Source organism: Streptopelia decaocto (assembly GCF_964273445.1).
Source record: "Streptopelia decaocto genome assembly, chromosome: 5".
Classification (NCBI taxonomy): Eukaryota; Metazoa; Chordata; class Aves; order Columbiformes; family Columbidae; genus Streptopelia; species Streptopelia decaocto.
Genome location: NC_138659.1, coordinates 53,124,004 through 53,138,115, shown reverse-complemented (window position 1 = coordinate 53,138,115; position 14,112 = coordinate 53,124,004).

Genomic DNA, 14,112 nt, shown 5'->3' with positions numbered 1-14,112 from the left:
TGGAAATACCAAGACTGGGACAAAGATCCAAAAGAATCCAAAGTCTTCACACTATTGAGAAGAGTTTCACACTCTCAAAAAAACCTTACTGGTTATGATGCCACGGCAGATACAGAAAATATGAGATTTCAGAGCCAAGTAAACCTCCCTTAGTAGAATTGGTAAACCATTCACACTGCACCTCAGCATTGCTATAAATACGGGCAACAATTTTGCACAAAAGACCTCTGTGTATATTATGAGTCAGTGGCCACGCAGATACCGCAGACACCCTCATATCTCTGTTAAGCTACATCACAATTCCTGTAAACTTAGCCTCGTGCGTACCACAATTACTGGTGGTGGCAATGATGGCAGCAGAGCAGCCCCTTGACTGCTTTGAGGAATGGTTATTTGGGTGGGAATCACACATCCCCTTGCCTGTCATGGGCACCAAAGATCACAGAATGTTAGGAATTGGAAGTGACCTCAAAAGATCATCTAATCCAATCCCGCTGCCGGAGCAGCAACTCTTAGATGAGGCTACACAGAAATGTGTTCAGGCGGGTTTTGAATGTCTCCAGAGAAGGAGATTCCACAACTTCCCTGGGCAGTGTTCTGTTACCCTCACTGAGAAGTTTCTTCTCAAATTTAAGTGGAATCTCTTGTGTTCCAGTTTGAACCCATTACCCCTTGTCCTACCATTGGTTGTCACCAAGAAGAACCTGGCTGCATTCTCATGACACTCACCCTTTATATATTTATAAACATTAATAAGGTCACCCCTCAGTCTCCTCTTCTCCAAGAAAAAGAGCCCCAGCTCCCTCAACTTTTCCTTATAAGGGAGATGCTCCACTCCCTTAATCATCTTTGGTGCCCTGCGCTGGACTCTCTCCAGCAGTTCCCTGTCCTTCTTGAACTGAGGGACCCAGAACTGGACACAATATTCCAGATGTGGTCTCACCAGGGCAGAGATGATGTGGGAATCCTAGCTCTCAGGGTGCTGATAAAAAAGATACAGCTGACACAAAGTCTTATCCAGAGCAGACAATATAGCGATAAAGAAGAAACACCAGTTGTTTGGAGGGACCTACCATATGAAGGATATTTGTTAGAGACAGGACTATGAAGACTGGAAGGGAGAAGTAAGCCCTGAGGCTGACTGAGCAGCAGTGATAGATACACAGAACAGCACAGGAAAAACATAGAGATGCTGCACAGCCATGCCTCCAGCACACAAAGGAGAACCAGCATTCAGCAGGCAGCTTCTCTCTAGGGCATTACTTGGTGCAGGTCCCAGGGTAGGAAGGAAACAGGTGAACTATGAAAGGAAGTTGCGTCAGTCCAGTTCAACTGACAACAAAGAATATATGTATTTATTTTCTTTTTAGTGATTCTATGCTCAAGTTATGATCACACAGATATAACTACAGGTAAAAACACATGGGGAAAAAAATTACATTAGTAGTTTACACCTTTCTTCTCAGCAACATAAGTCATTGCCAGAGGGATGGGGGGGAAGCAAGAATGTACTTGACATGAGACAGTAATAAGAGCCTAAAGAGAACTGAACGGAATGAGTCTTCTGAGAACCAAGCCTAAATGCTGGTGATCAAACCTATGAACCTTCCTCTGTAGCTGTGGACACATACCAGCTTAGCTCAAATATATATATTTTTTTTTTCAAGAAAAAGAACACAACACCATTCCTGAAAATAGCTTAGCCTACCCTCTGGAGACCACTTCCATCACTACTTTCTACTGCCTTTCAGTACTTATCCCACTCATTTGTATAGAAACTACCACAGTGCCATTTGCCTAGTGTGTCTATATGAAGGTTCTAGTTCTTCCATCATATCCATAGCCAAAACTTATGGGTTTTATTTGTCTTCCTCCGAGAACTGTTCTGTTTGTCCACACTAAACCCTTTTGCAGTCTCCACAGGAGTATGTCTGGAATATGATCAGAGAAAGGAAAATAAGGAGAAAAAGTAGTTTTACCTCTTTCTTTCATACCCTTTTGTTTGATCTCTTTATAGTGATAATAGCAAAGCTCTCACGCACACAGGGAACTTCCCTATTGACTTCAAGGGTCTTTCCAGATATCAGTGGAAACTCTTAACTACATGTTCCTTAAGTCAAGTTCTTTGTTTTTTGGACACAAAATGTTTTCTAGGACTCCACAGCAGCAGGAGCTGTACAGCCACCATGCCTAGGAAATGGGCTTCAGCTGGCCTGAAGAATGCCAGCTCAGAAGCCACACACCAGTTTGTAGATGCCACACCTTTTTGGTAAAGGAGGCCAGAAACTGCAGTCTTATCCCAACTGCTATAGGAAACTGGGAATAAAGTAACCCCTTTGCTTATAACATTACAAGCCATTACTTTATAAGGGAAAACTTCTGAGACATGCGTGGAGATCTTCCTGCCTACATCCAATTGGCTGTTTAGGAATGAAGCTCTGCTAAATATGTCCCTGGCTCCTTTTTATTTGGGGATTCCTTTCATCTTCGTAGCATTAGCAGAATTTCTAAATGTTTTGGTTTGTCTGGCTTCAGGCCCTCTCCTCTATCTCATTGATAGGCTTTATACTTCTCTCCCCCCCCCCATTTTGAGAAAGACAGGAATAAATAAGCTTTAGGGAGCAGAAAGTCCCTCTAATAACCTGATTCATTACAGCTGTCACACAGTATGCATCTGTAAAGTGTCAGATCAACCATAAGCTGTCAGACCCATAGACTGGCTTTCTCTGTAACTATCAGGCTCTTGCACTGGTATCTAACAACTAAGACAAAATAACTCTAATCATTCTAGAATATGGCAGTTTTCAACCCAAAAAGTTTGGAAAATAGTTTTGCCAGTGCAGTTCAAGAGATAGATGATACAGTGTTTGCCTCCTGGGTCTCTTGAGTAGGGTGATGAAGCATGTTAATTCACAACCTTCCTTCATCTTCTTGACAAGGTTTCTTCCTTGATGGTAACGTGATAGTTATTTCTCATTCAAAATCAAAGGAATGTATTCAAAGTAAAAATGAACTAATGGCTTCCTTCCCATCCTTCTTAGATAAATAAACAGAACATAAGAATGAGCCCTGCTGGGTGAAGCTGACATCCATCTAGCTCAGTATCCTGTCTCTGAGATTTCCTAATAGCAGATGCTTAGGAAAGAAATGGGACACCTACAGTGATAATTTTCTTTCTATATCCTTTCTGCTTCCTTATGTGCAGCATAAGAATTTCTTGAGATAGGACTTTGTACCTCTATCATCATGCGTAATAGATGTGGACAGATTTTTCCTCCATAAATTTGCCTAATTTAAACACATAGTTTTGGAGATAGAGTGCCCCTCCATCATTTTTTGTGGAAATAAGCTCTACATTTTATCTGCAAGGCAGCACCCATAGCTCACACTCCAGCTGGTGTAGACATGCCTAATTTTGGAAGGAAAACATTAAATATATCAGAAGCATAATCAAAAGAACACTGTTTTTATACTAAGAGCTGCAAATCCACCAGAGATCCTGGATAAGCCCCCAGGCTACTGGCCAAGGCTGAGCTCTGTCCCACTGTGTGTAAATTCTTAGCAGTACCTCAGTAACTTGTTCACAGTTCATGCAGACATATCTGTCCTAAATGACATTGTAGACAAGGCTTCATGATGATGTTACATCAGCACACCTCCTACGAACTAAGAGAGACAGATTCCCACAGACAATTACCAGAACCACTCTAGTAACATGCTATCTAAAATTGTCAAAGCGTAAATGAAATCTTCCCACTATGTCACTGTGAAAAACAAGCCCTGTACTCCTAAGAAAGTCATTGTGTGGTGTGTGCATGGGGCAGGCAGAGCACGGGGCTCCTTCCTTCACAATAACTTCTCAACCAAATGACAGCAACGAGGAGATCAAGTTCCCACCACATTTCTGGAAGTGGTTGCTCTGTTATTGTCTCACCAAAAGAAAGGCTTCAAGGTGAGTTTGTACATTATGAGAAATCTGATCACCCCCATCAGAGAAATTTGCTGGAAGCAGGTTTCATAAGGCTATTACTTACAGATTAAACCTGTGGATTCTGCATGCCTATTTATATCCCACAGCTTCACAAGCTCAAGTGCCCATATCAGCCGATTTGGCTGACCCTCCAGTAAAAGCAAGGAAAAGGGCCTCTACAGGGTAACTTCTTTCGCTACCGAATTTAATAATAATGCCAGAGTTTCACTTTTTGCAACTGACACAGCTTCCTTACCTGTGGACTCTGGACGGTGACAAACTGTGGAGCACTTCTATCCACGAATGTCATCAAGCAGATCTTGCCTCTCCAGGTGGTCCAGCCCTGGTGTCCATCCCCTTTCTCCAGACACCTGGGCTCAGTGCACTTGGGGCAGTTTGGTGTCACTGCTGGGCAGGACAAGGAGACACAGCCCTGCTGCAACTTCGTCATCTTCTGCATGAGCCACCCAGCACAACCGATAAACAAATAACTCCTGAGAGCACAGCTGAACTCTTTCCTTGAACCTACATGAGAGCTACTGTATCACAGTGAAGGAATTAGCATTAAATGGCAATAAACTGAAGAATGTACAGAAAATACAAGGTGAAATCAACAACCTGTGTGACTAAAGGAAACGTACTTTAAAAAAATACCTTAGGATCAAAAGGAAACTTACTTTTGGAATTGGCATGGTATTATATGGAAATATATTATGTTACACGTAATTATCAAAAATAATGATGTGGTGAATGCAGACATACTTAGCACATCTGCATTTTCTGTGCCAGGAAAAAGTCAGATGACAATTCAAAGGATTGCAAAACAATCTGGGGTTTTCTATTTCAACTCCATTGCAGGAAGGTGCTAAAAGAGGCAGCAGTAAAGTTGGACATGCACAGTGCAGCAGATTTGGATAGTCTGAACCCATCTAGGTGTTGGCGAGAACCACGCCAAAGTGCCTCCAGAACAATAAATGCTTATTTTAATTAGTCCTTAAAAATGCTTATAGAGTTTTCCCAAAATAGAAAGAAAGGCAGCTGAACAAAAATTTCAAGCACATAATGGCAAGAAGTAGCTAATTACAAACTCATCAGATGAACACACCACTTTAAGACAAACTATTGCAGCTGCCAATATAGAATTCTAAATAATAATAATTAAAGAATGAGATAATAAATGCTCATGAATAAGGTTTTATAAAAATGATTTATTGCCAAACTATTTAAGATAAATATTACAAACTTAGTTTTAAAAGACCTTTCACTTTCTAAAACAAGAAATAATTAAAAATAAGGTGAATGCTGAATCGACCTATGCAGAGTAGCACAAGAAATGTGTGGGTGAAGTCTCACAGCACATCAGTACAGGGAAATCACCACTGAGTGGGTGTGATTCTGTGGGATCTTCCATACACATCATTGGCTATGCACCTTAATGCCTTTATCAGTGATCTGAACAGCATAAGTTACAAATAAATGTCACAGATAAAGTGTGTATGTGTTTTGATAACTTGCTACAATCTACATTATAGATCTAGGATAAAACAGAGTCCTCCCCAACAGAATCCTGTTTATAATGTGAAGTCTTGAGAAAATTCTTTGCTTCTCTGATCTGTGCAAAAGGATCCCTACTGTGTACACATACACAGGCACCTCACAAGAAGAGCCAGAGGCCATGGATGCATTTGCAAAGAACAAGTTTTATTTTAGTTACCTCTCTACGGGGGGATCTCCGAAGCCACACCTGAGCTCCCAGGCAGAGGTGACACAAGCGGGGACGCAGGCGCTGGTCAGTTCAGCCCTGCTGGAAGATCACTGGGCCTGCTGAGCTCACCTGTATTTCAAGGCTTTAGGCAGGCGCAGCCTCCCGCTCTTTCTCACAACAAAGCAGGAATCTCAGACATAGTGATAAGGTGGCTAGGGTTTCTCACAGGCCTATGTTATCTAACACAGAGGTTCTACTCATCAAGCACACAAGGCCAGTAAAACAATTAGTGTGATGTATGTGCTTTTTCTACAGACAGGTGCAAGTCACTTGAGCGTATTTACATTTAACTAACCTCCTCGCCAAATCTTCCGCTATATCCCCATACACCTATGCCCAGGCATCACACTTTTGCTGAATGTCATTTTGGTTGATGAATACAAGGTGCAGACAAACACACCCAGAAAAGTGTTGCCTAACTCACACAGGTTGCAGGAAGGACAGGACTTCTCTGGTGCTCTCCTCTGCCCTGTGTGTAGTGTCAGCCTGTCCCTGTCACACCTTCCTGCACACATCCCAGCTGCTGCTTGGGCCTGGAAAACCCTTCTATTTTCTACTGTAGTGCTCCAGGGGACTGACAGCTGGCAATGGTTGGTCACTTAGCCAGGAAGAACTTAATACATAGCTATTACCCAAGCTCTAGCACATTCAGTTTATAAACCTCTCCCCAAAAGATGCTCAAGACTGAAGCTGGTAGGTTTTTCGTCTTTGCTTTGCAGATGCATCCTAGTTACGTAAGGTAGTTTCTTCTTCCTTCCTCTTTCTTACAAACAGTCATAAGAACTATGGAAAAGTACAGATAACATGTTATTTTTGTTTAATAATTTGGCTGGTTTTCTGAAGGTGTGCCAGCATTTTCTAGACAACTGTAGGGTCTTTTTTTTTTCCCAATAAATGTGTGTCGCATGTCAATCTTTCAGAAACAAGGAAAAACCATGGAATTCTGGAAGGCTTTTGCTCATTCCAGCCCATTTCAAGACCAATTGGTGTATCACTGGCCTCATGGGGAATGAAAACTGTCAGGACTCTAATCTGCCTATAACCCAGCTGGAGCAACCTCAGTTGCTTTTCGATTCATTTCTTAATCACAATAAGATCACAGATACTGTTCTGTATTGCATGCACACATACAGTGTGCCTGTAGGTAGCAGTACAGATACAGCTCTCACTGCACGCAGCTCTCCGTTCCACATCGGCCTGGTCTCACTGTGGTTTTCAGGACTTCAAGAAGATCCCAGGTACCTACAGGCAGAAAATGCTAAAGCCTCTCTATTCATGTTTTGTTCTTCTTTTAAGTCAGTAACAGCAGTAAATAAAAGACAAGGTTCTCTATATCTCTGTCTCTGAATTACAGTTTCTACCACTTTGTCAGTCCTGCAAGTACGTCCCAGGTTTCTCTTTCGGTTCCTTGACAGTAACTTCTGGAAAAGATGTAGTAACTCCTTTCACTGCTGTAAGACACTGTTGCCCAAGGATCTTGAAAATACCTGGATAGTTTCCACAACAGGATACCAGAACTACATACAACTCTTTTAGCTTCCTAATTAGAGCCTGTTACTGCACTGTATTTAGGTGGCTCTGGGAATTCACTTACAAGGTCAAGTGCTCAGTCCCGTTCAACGTAATAGAAATCTTTCCATTCTGATTAGTCTGTGTTACACAGTAAGAACACATTGTTTAATAAAAGGAAAAATTATGCCATTAGCAGATCTTCAGCATAAACATGCCCCCATTTCTGAATTGTATTCAAATAAAACAGTGCTGCTATAGTATTTTATAGCATTAATAACTCAGCACCATTTCTGAGGAGGCCAAGCCTCCTCAGAAAAATGGATTGAGTTGAACAGGGGACAGCCACACTTGGAAAAAATTACTAATATCTGTTTTCTGTTTTTTTTCTGCTTATACAATACAAGCTATTATTTTCATGAGGGCTAAATCTTCCATATAACCTTGATTTTAATAATTCATAGTTATTGTTCTGTAGATTTGCTTTTGTCAGATCCTCTTTTTCAGGTAGGCCCCCTGAAAAGAAAGTACATGAGTTTAGTACCAGATCACTCATGAACAGTGATACAGTAGCCGGGACAGCAAAGAACAAGCTTCACATAGTAACAGCCCTTAGCCGCACCAAGCCGAGATGCTCCAGGCTCTGCCATGTGGGAATTGCAGGGCAGAACATGCTGCCTCTTTGGGGGCTGATGGAGAAGGAGCTGGTGGCCAGCCCTGCCTCCTGGAGGAAGTCCTTTACATCCGTATCTTTACATCCCTTTTATGCATGTGTACCAAAATCTTAGCTTCATTCAAGACATCAAAATTACCATTGATCTCAAATGAAATCACGGCTCACTGAAGTGATTCAATGAGACCTGAAAATCTGGTCCAAAACCTCTACTTTGAGAAAGTAAGATGATGTCCTTACACTATTATAGCAAAGGGATGTGAGTCCCTTTTCATTTCTCACATGAAACTGAGGAACTGCTCTCCTCTCAGCAGCCTCCAGACAGGACGTTTTCTGAGCATCCCTCAAGCAGGGAGAAACACATGGGAAACCTGTGAGTGTTAAAGCTGTGGCCTGTGCTGGCATCAGACTCTCCCACTCATCCCAAGGAACCAGAAAGATACATTCTGTTGTTCATCCTCCTGTGGTTCCCCATCCCATCACCGGTTCCTGCGTGAACTGGCTGACAGTAGGAGAAGCAGCTACCGCAGAGTGCAGAAAGGATGCTTCTTCTGAAATACTTGGCTTCAAAGAAGAATTTGAGAAATGATTCAGCTGAAAAATACCACTAAAATCTTACCTGGGAGCTTAGCAGACTGCTTCACACAGTAAACATCAATGTATTCTTGTGTTATGACCACCCCGGAGATGAACATCTTCCTAAGCCCATCATTTAATTGCTGATGAGAGTAGCACTGGCAGAAAACAATCAACTGCTTTTTGATAGAAATATGAACTAGTCTGTGCCACGTACTCATTTAATTTGCTTCATGCTCATAAAAGCTTGACTATGCAGCGGGCTGTGCAGCTGAACAGAGAAAATATGACTCACTCCTGTAGCTGCATGAGTTACCCTGGTCTCGTCTGTTTGTGCAGATGTGTGGTAGAAGTGGGTGAGTAGGTGAAGGCAGGGAACAGTGACAGCCCCACCACCTCTGAGCCTTGCTCCTACCACAACAGCCCCTCTCTACTAGAATTTCTCTCTTGGTTGTCTACCTGAAGCACAAACCCTGGTTAGAAGTGCACAGCAATGCCCAGGAGACAAACCCTCAGAGTGAGATCATTGCATCCTGTTCTCGCTCTGAAGAATGTTTGATGTTGCAGAGGATACCGAACTGCATCTGAGACAATAGTGGGAGCGATAAAACTTTTCACATCACTGTCCTTCCTCCCTAACCACCCCTCCACCCCAACCAAGGAATTTGAAAGGTTAAGCAATATATCTAGGGGAAGAAAAAAAAAAAAAAAAAACACAAAACAAAACCAAAACCAAAAAAAACCAACAAAAACAAACCACACAACAACAAAAATCTCCACCGCAACAAGAAAGTTTGGAGTCTCAGCCACAAGGCACGGCTTTATCCAAGTGTACTAGTCTCACTTGTCAGATGATATCCCAGAACCAGGAGCATGACAGAAAGAAGCAAACCAGTAGAATTAAATCCCAAAAGACAATATCAGAAATTCTGATCAACTACAGTATGCTAAGGTTTTTCAGAATGTTTCCTTTAGCTGCTCCTCCCCACCATCACCTCCTTTAATGAAATTTGTCTTAGTTACCTTCAAAATTATTATGAAAACATATTTTTCTCAAAGGGTGGCCATTTCGGTGTCACTTAATATCAGAAATAAAACCATCTGTTACTGCCATCTTCAGATCAAAGATTAAAACCAAAACTTAAGACCTCGTTTTACTCACATTGACCTTGTAACTTCTAACATTTCTCTGCAGGTCTTTCCTTGCTCATCCTCAGTACTAAGACTCAGCCTTGAGTTTAAATCACAATTGCAAGGAATTAGCATCACTTGCAAACTAAATCAGCCATGCTCTGTCCAAGCAGTGCCTGAAGGGAAAAGTTTTGAACTTTTCCTCACTCACCTCTGGAGAACATCTAGGCACCATAGCATAACATAGAATAACTTTGGTTGGAAGAGACCCTCGAGATATCTCAAGAGCTTTTACAGTTCATCTGTTACACATTTGATTATTAGCATTTGCATTACACCAAGCTTTGCAAGCATAAAGGATAATCCTAATATTAGTAATTCAACCCTCAAAAAAACAATTATGAGTAATTAACCTGAAAAAAAGAGGAAAGAGTGCCAGTCAACCTCTAAAGATAAGCTGCCTGCTGGAAGTTCTGGATGAAGACAGAGCTCTACAAAACATTTCAAAACGATTCATTTACAATATATCCAGTCACAAAGTCAAATTTTAAGTGAGCCTGTCTGATGTGCAAAATATTTGCTAAATAATGCAGCATTCAGGATCTCAGCACTCACTGGTAGAGTGCACACACAGAGGGCTGGGACAGGATAGTCCCATGGCTAAAATAAAGTCAATAATCAACCCTAAGATAGAAACACATCTACATTTATGGTAAGGTTATAGCTATTGGCTGTAGGAGCCACAAGGCATCCAGCCAATTTGCTTTTCCAGTCTAAGGAAATGCTCGGTTTGTTTTAAAAATGACTTTTTTTCCTGCTGTGAAGAATGTATTGACGTCATCAAACTGGGTCTGTTGAACAAAAGCATGGATCCAGGGTTGTGTCAAGAAATTGAATTGCAAGAGAAAGGACACGCATCTGTTTTTACTTTCCTTTAGACTGAGAACTATTCCCAATTCTTCTTTTCCACATTCTCCAGAGGATAACTGCTAGAGGGTACAAGTGACTTGCTACGAGTTTTGGTTTCTGTTCTGTTTTATTCCACTCTGTGGTTTTTTTCTTGTTTGTTTCCAGGTTGTTTTGTTGCTCCTATGGGTTTTTTTAGATAAACACTAACATTATAGCTCCGTTTATCAGATCACTGTTATTTCTAAGAGGAACACGCTGCATGCCAGAACTCCCTAATCTAATTTAATGTAACAACATGCAACACCCTTACAAAAAAAAACCACACCACAAAGTGTTCATAAACCTCTCCAATCACACACTGCTTTCCCCCTTCTATGCCGTTGTATCTGCTTCTCCACCCACAGAATGGCTTGTTTAGGCCAATACAGTGCTTTGCTACCACGTCATCTGACCAAGAACCTCTCACTATACCACTAAGCCAAGTGATTATAAGTAGTGTCTTAAAAAGGGAGAAGGGCAACCTTGAACTGTCAGAATCTGGCCTATCACCTACAACGAAATAGCTAAAAGTTACAGCGGTTACAGATACTTTCTGGTCCACAAGACCACAGAGCAAAAGGTGCAGCTGGTGGGTGGAGCAAGGTCACCATTTTAAAGTTTCACAGAAGGTTTGGAAAACAAAGGGCAAAGCATCCACCATAAAACTGCACTCAGTAAGACCTAGTGATTTAAGAATTGATGGCACTCTGGTTGTTTTGCAATAGGGTTATCCAATGCTTGTGACAAGAGTCACAGAAATGAACAGGTTTTCATCCAAGGACAAAGGAGGTGCAGTAGAGCTGTATGAAATATGGATTACACAGTCTAATACTTGAATCAAATGCCAAAATTAGGTTGTTCTGAGCATACAGGAGGGAGGTGAGAGGCAGAACAGAAAAGCAGAATAACACAAAATGCAGACAGAAAGTGAAACAAAAAGACTCTACTTTTGGCCAGATTATTGTTTGAGCTTTTTTCCCCCTCTTCCCTTTAAACTTCAGGTTATTTACAAAACCTGAATCACATAACAAATTGCTTTCTTTCAACTATCTCCAAGACATATATTTTGCATTCTCTCCTACTTTCTTCCCTTTTCAGCCAAATCAAGTTGTCTGAATACAGCAGTTGTGTCCCCTAACCCACATTTTAAGGCAAACTTGCTAGCTACTTAAAGACAGGGGAGTAAGTCAACATATACAAGACAAGAAAATGCAAAGCTACCAAGAAGACAACTCTAGTGAGCAGTTCATAACTCTTCTCAAATTCAACAGCTCCAACATTTATTATATTAAGGTAACCAGTGGAAGTCTTGTCTACAACAATAATCTTCCAATGTGTAATATAAGTCAAAGGAGAATTTAAGTTTGATGGAACTGCTTTGGTTAAGCTACACTGCATTAATCTGACTGTGCAATCTCAGTACTAAAGAACTGCTAAATAACTACTAATTGCTAAAACAAATCTAAACCAAGTAAAAAAACCCCACAACAATACATCTAAATTAAAAATTAAAAAAAAAAAAAAAATCTGTAACAATTTAACAAAGAAAGAAGTAGAAGAAAGCAAGTCAGATCTTATACTTCCTGGTTGCCACCCTCCTTTCCAACTCAGCAACCCTCAAAGCCAGAACACTGAGGTCGTATGCATCCAAAGTTATTCCTTGGGTGTTTTTGCAGCTGTCTTGAACACAATTTCCTATGGCCAGTGCACGTATGTGGAAACAGAAAAACAACAACAAGAAAAAACAAACAAACACACACACACAAAAACCAAAACAGCATAATAAATAAATCAAAAACTTAACTTTGATTCCAAAACCTTCACATTTTCAAGGTGGAATTGCAAAGGAACTAAAAAGTCAATCTCCTGTGTGTTCAGCGTTCCTGGAGTTTGGCCCTGCCACAGTCTGATCTCTCTCTTGCACGTCAGGCAAGGTGCAAGGCCATCTACTGGTAAGAAAAATAGCGCAGCGCCTTGTACTTCTTCCACTGCCCAACTGACATCCGAATTTGGCTTTAGATGAAAGGTCAGTAAAGGAGGTAGTCAAGGCTGCCACTTTTACCAGCCCCAAAAAACCTGCTGCAACCCAAGGAACAGTGCAAAGACGAAAACGCCAGCCTTACAATGCCAACTGATAGCAACTCAGGATAGTCAAACAACAAACACAAAATCCTCCAAACACATTGCCATCTCTTGGTTTGTATCGATTATATATATAAAAAACCTCCAAGTAGCTACAGTTATTAACTACATGAGGTATGACTCCAAGTCATGTGCAGACACTATTGTTTTGACAAGAATCTGGTAGCTTTCAAATGTCTCTCAAAGCTCCCTACCAAGACAAAAACACTCCACCACAAAACAGATACAAACATGCAATCATCACACCTCCGGGGGGGTGGGGAAGAGTGCAAACCACATGCGCCTAATCGACATTAGCTACATCAGTGGAAGATATCAGACAACTAGGGTATATGGTGTTATTGAATGCTAAGCAATACCTTTTGAGGGCCCAGTCACGTCAGGTTTTGGTTTTAGAACAAGCCACAGTTGCCCAACTAATGAATTTGGAAATAACTCTACCAAGCTTTCTGCTGCAGCAGCCATCCAGATCCGGACAATGTTGCTCGCAGTCCCTACTCCACCCCTACCCGCACGCAAATTTTTTGCTAAAATTAACAGCCATACTGATTTGGGTTTGCCCAGTAGGAACTACAGACATGTAACACAGGCACAGCACCCAAGAGAGGTGCCTATTGTTCATCATACTCTGTGCTGCCACTGGGAAGGGAAAAAGTTTGTTATTAAAGGATGCTCCAAAGGCAGCATCTCTGAAAATGTGTCAGCAGTACATGTCATTTTATCCGGAAGTGGTTAAAAAGTCTGAAATATTTAAAACAGCAGCTATTTTTTATATTATGAACTCAGCTTATCTCTTTGGCAGCTAAGAGCGATATCAGCAAAAAAATCAAGGGTTTCTGAAAATCTGAGTCATAAACGACTGAAAAATGGTGTTTAAAATGAAAATGCCAGCTCAATTGCAGCCATGGTCTTCCCAAGGCAACGGCATCATGTCAAAACCTGAGAGATCAAAACACATACCGATTGCTGACACCATCACGTTATTTCTAACACTGTGGAGGAGGCCATACTACCAGCATTCAAACCACTGAAAGCTCGCAAGAAATACTCAAGGAGTGACTAGAAATAGCTATGAAATAGAAGTCACAGGCTTGAGTAATCCTCTCAGTAGGATAGCAAAAGGCAGTATCTTCTGCTGGAGTTAATTTAGCCTATTCTGAATGACTATTCCACTCCTACAGATTCAAGACTCCCTGCCCCAAGCCTGCCCTTACCAATATGGCAAAACTGGAGTTTTTGTCCTTGGTAGGGAGGCATTTGCTTTACTCAGCAGTTGAAGCACAGAAAGCAAATGCCTCATGTCCAGCTTGAAGTCTGTGGCATTTTGCTTTGTGACCTCAGGACCGTGCCTGGCATTCACAAACTGCAAGCAGATGCACCCGACCCCATTCATCCCAA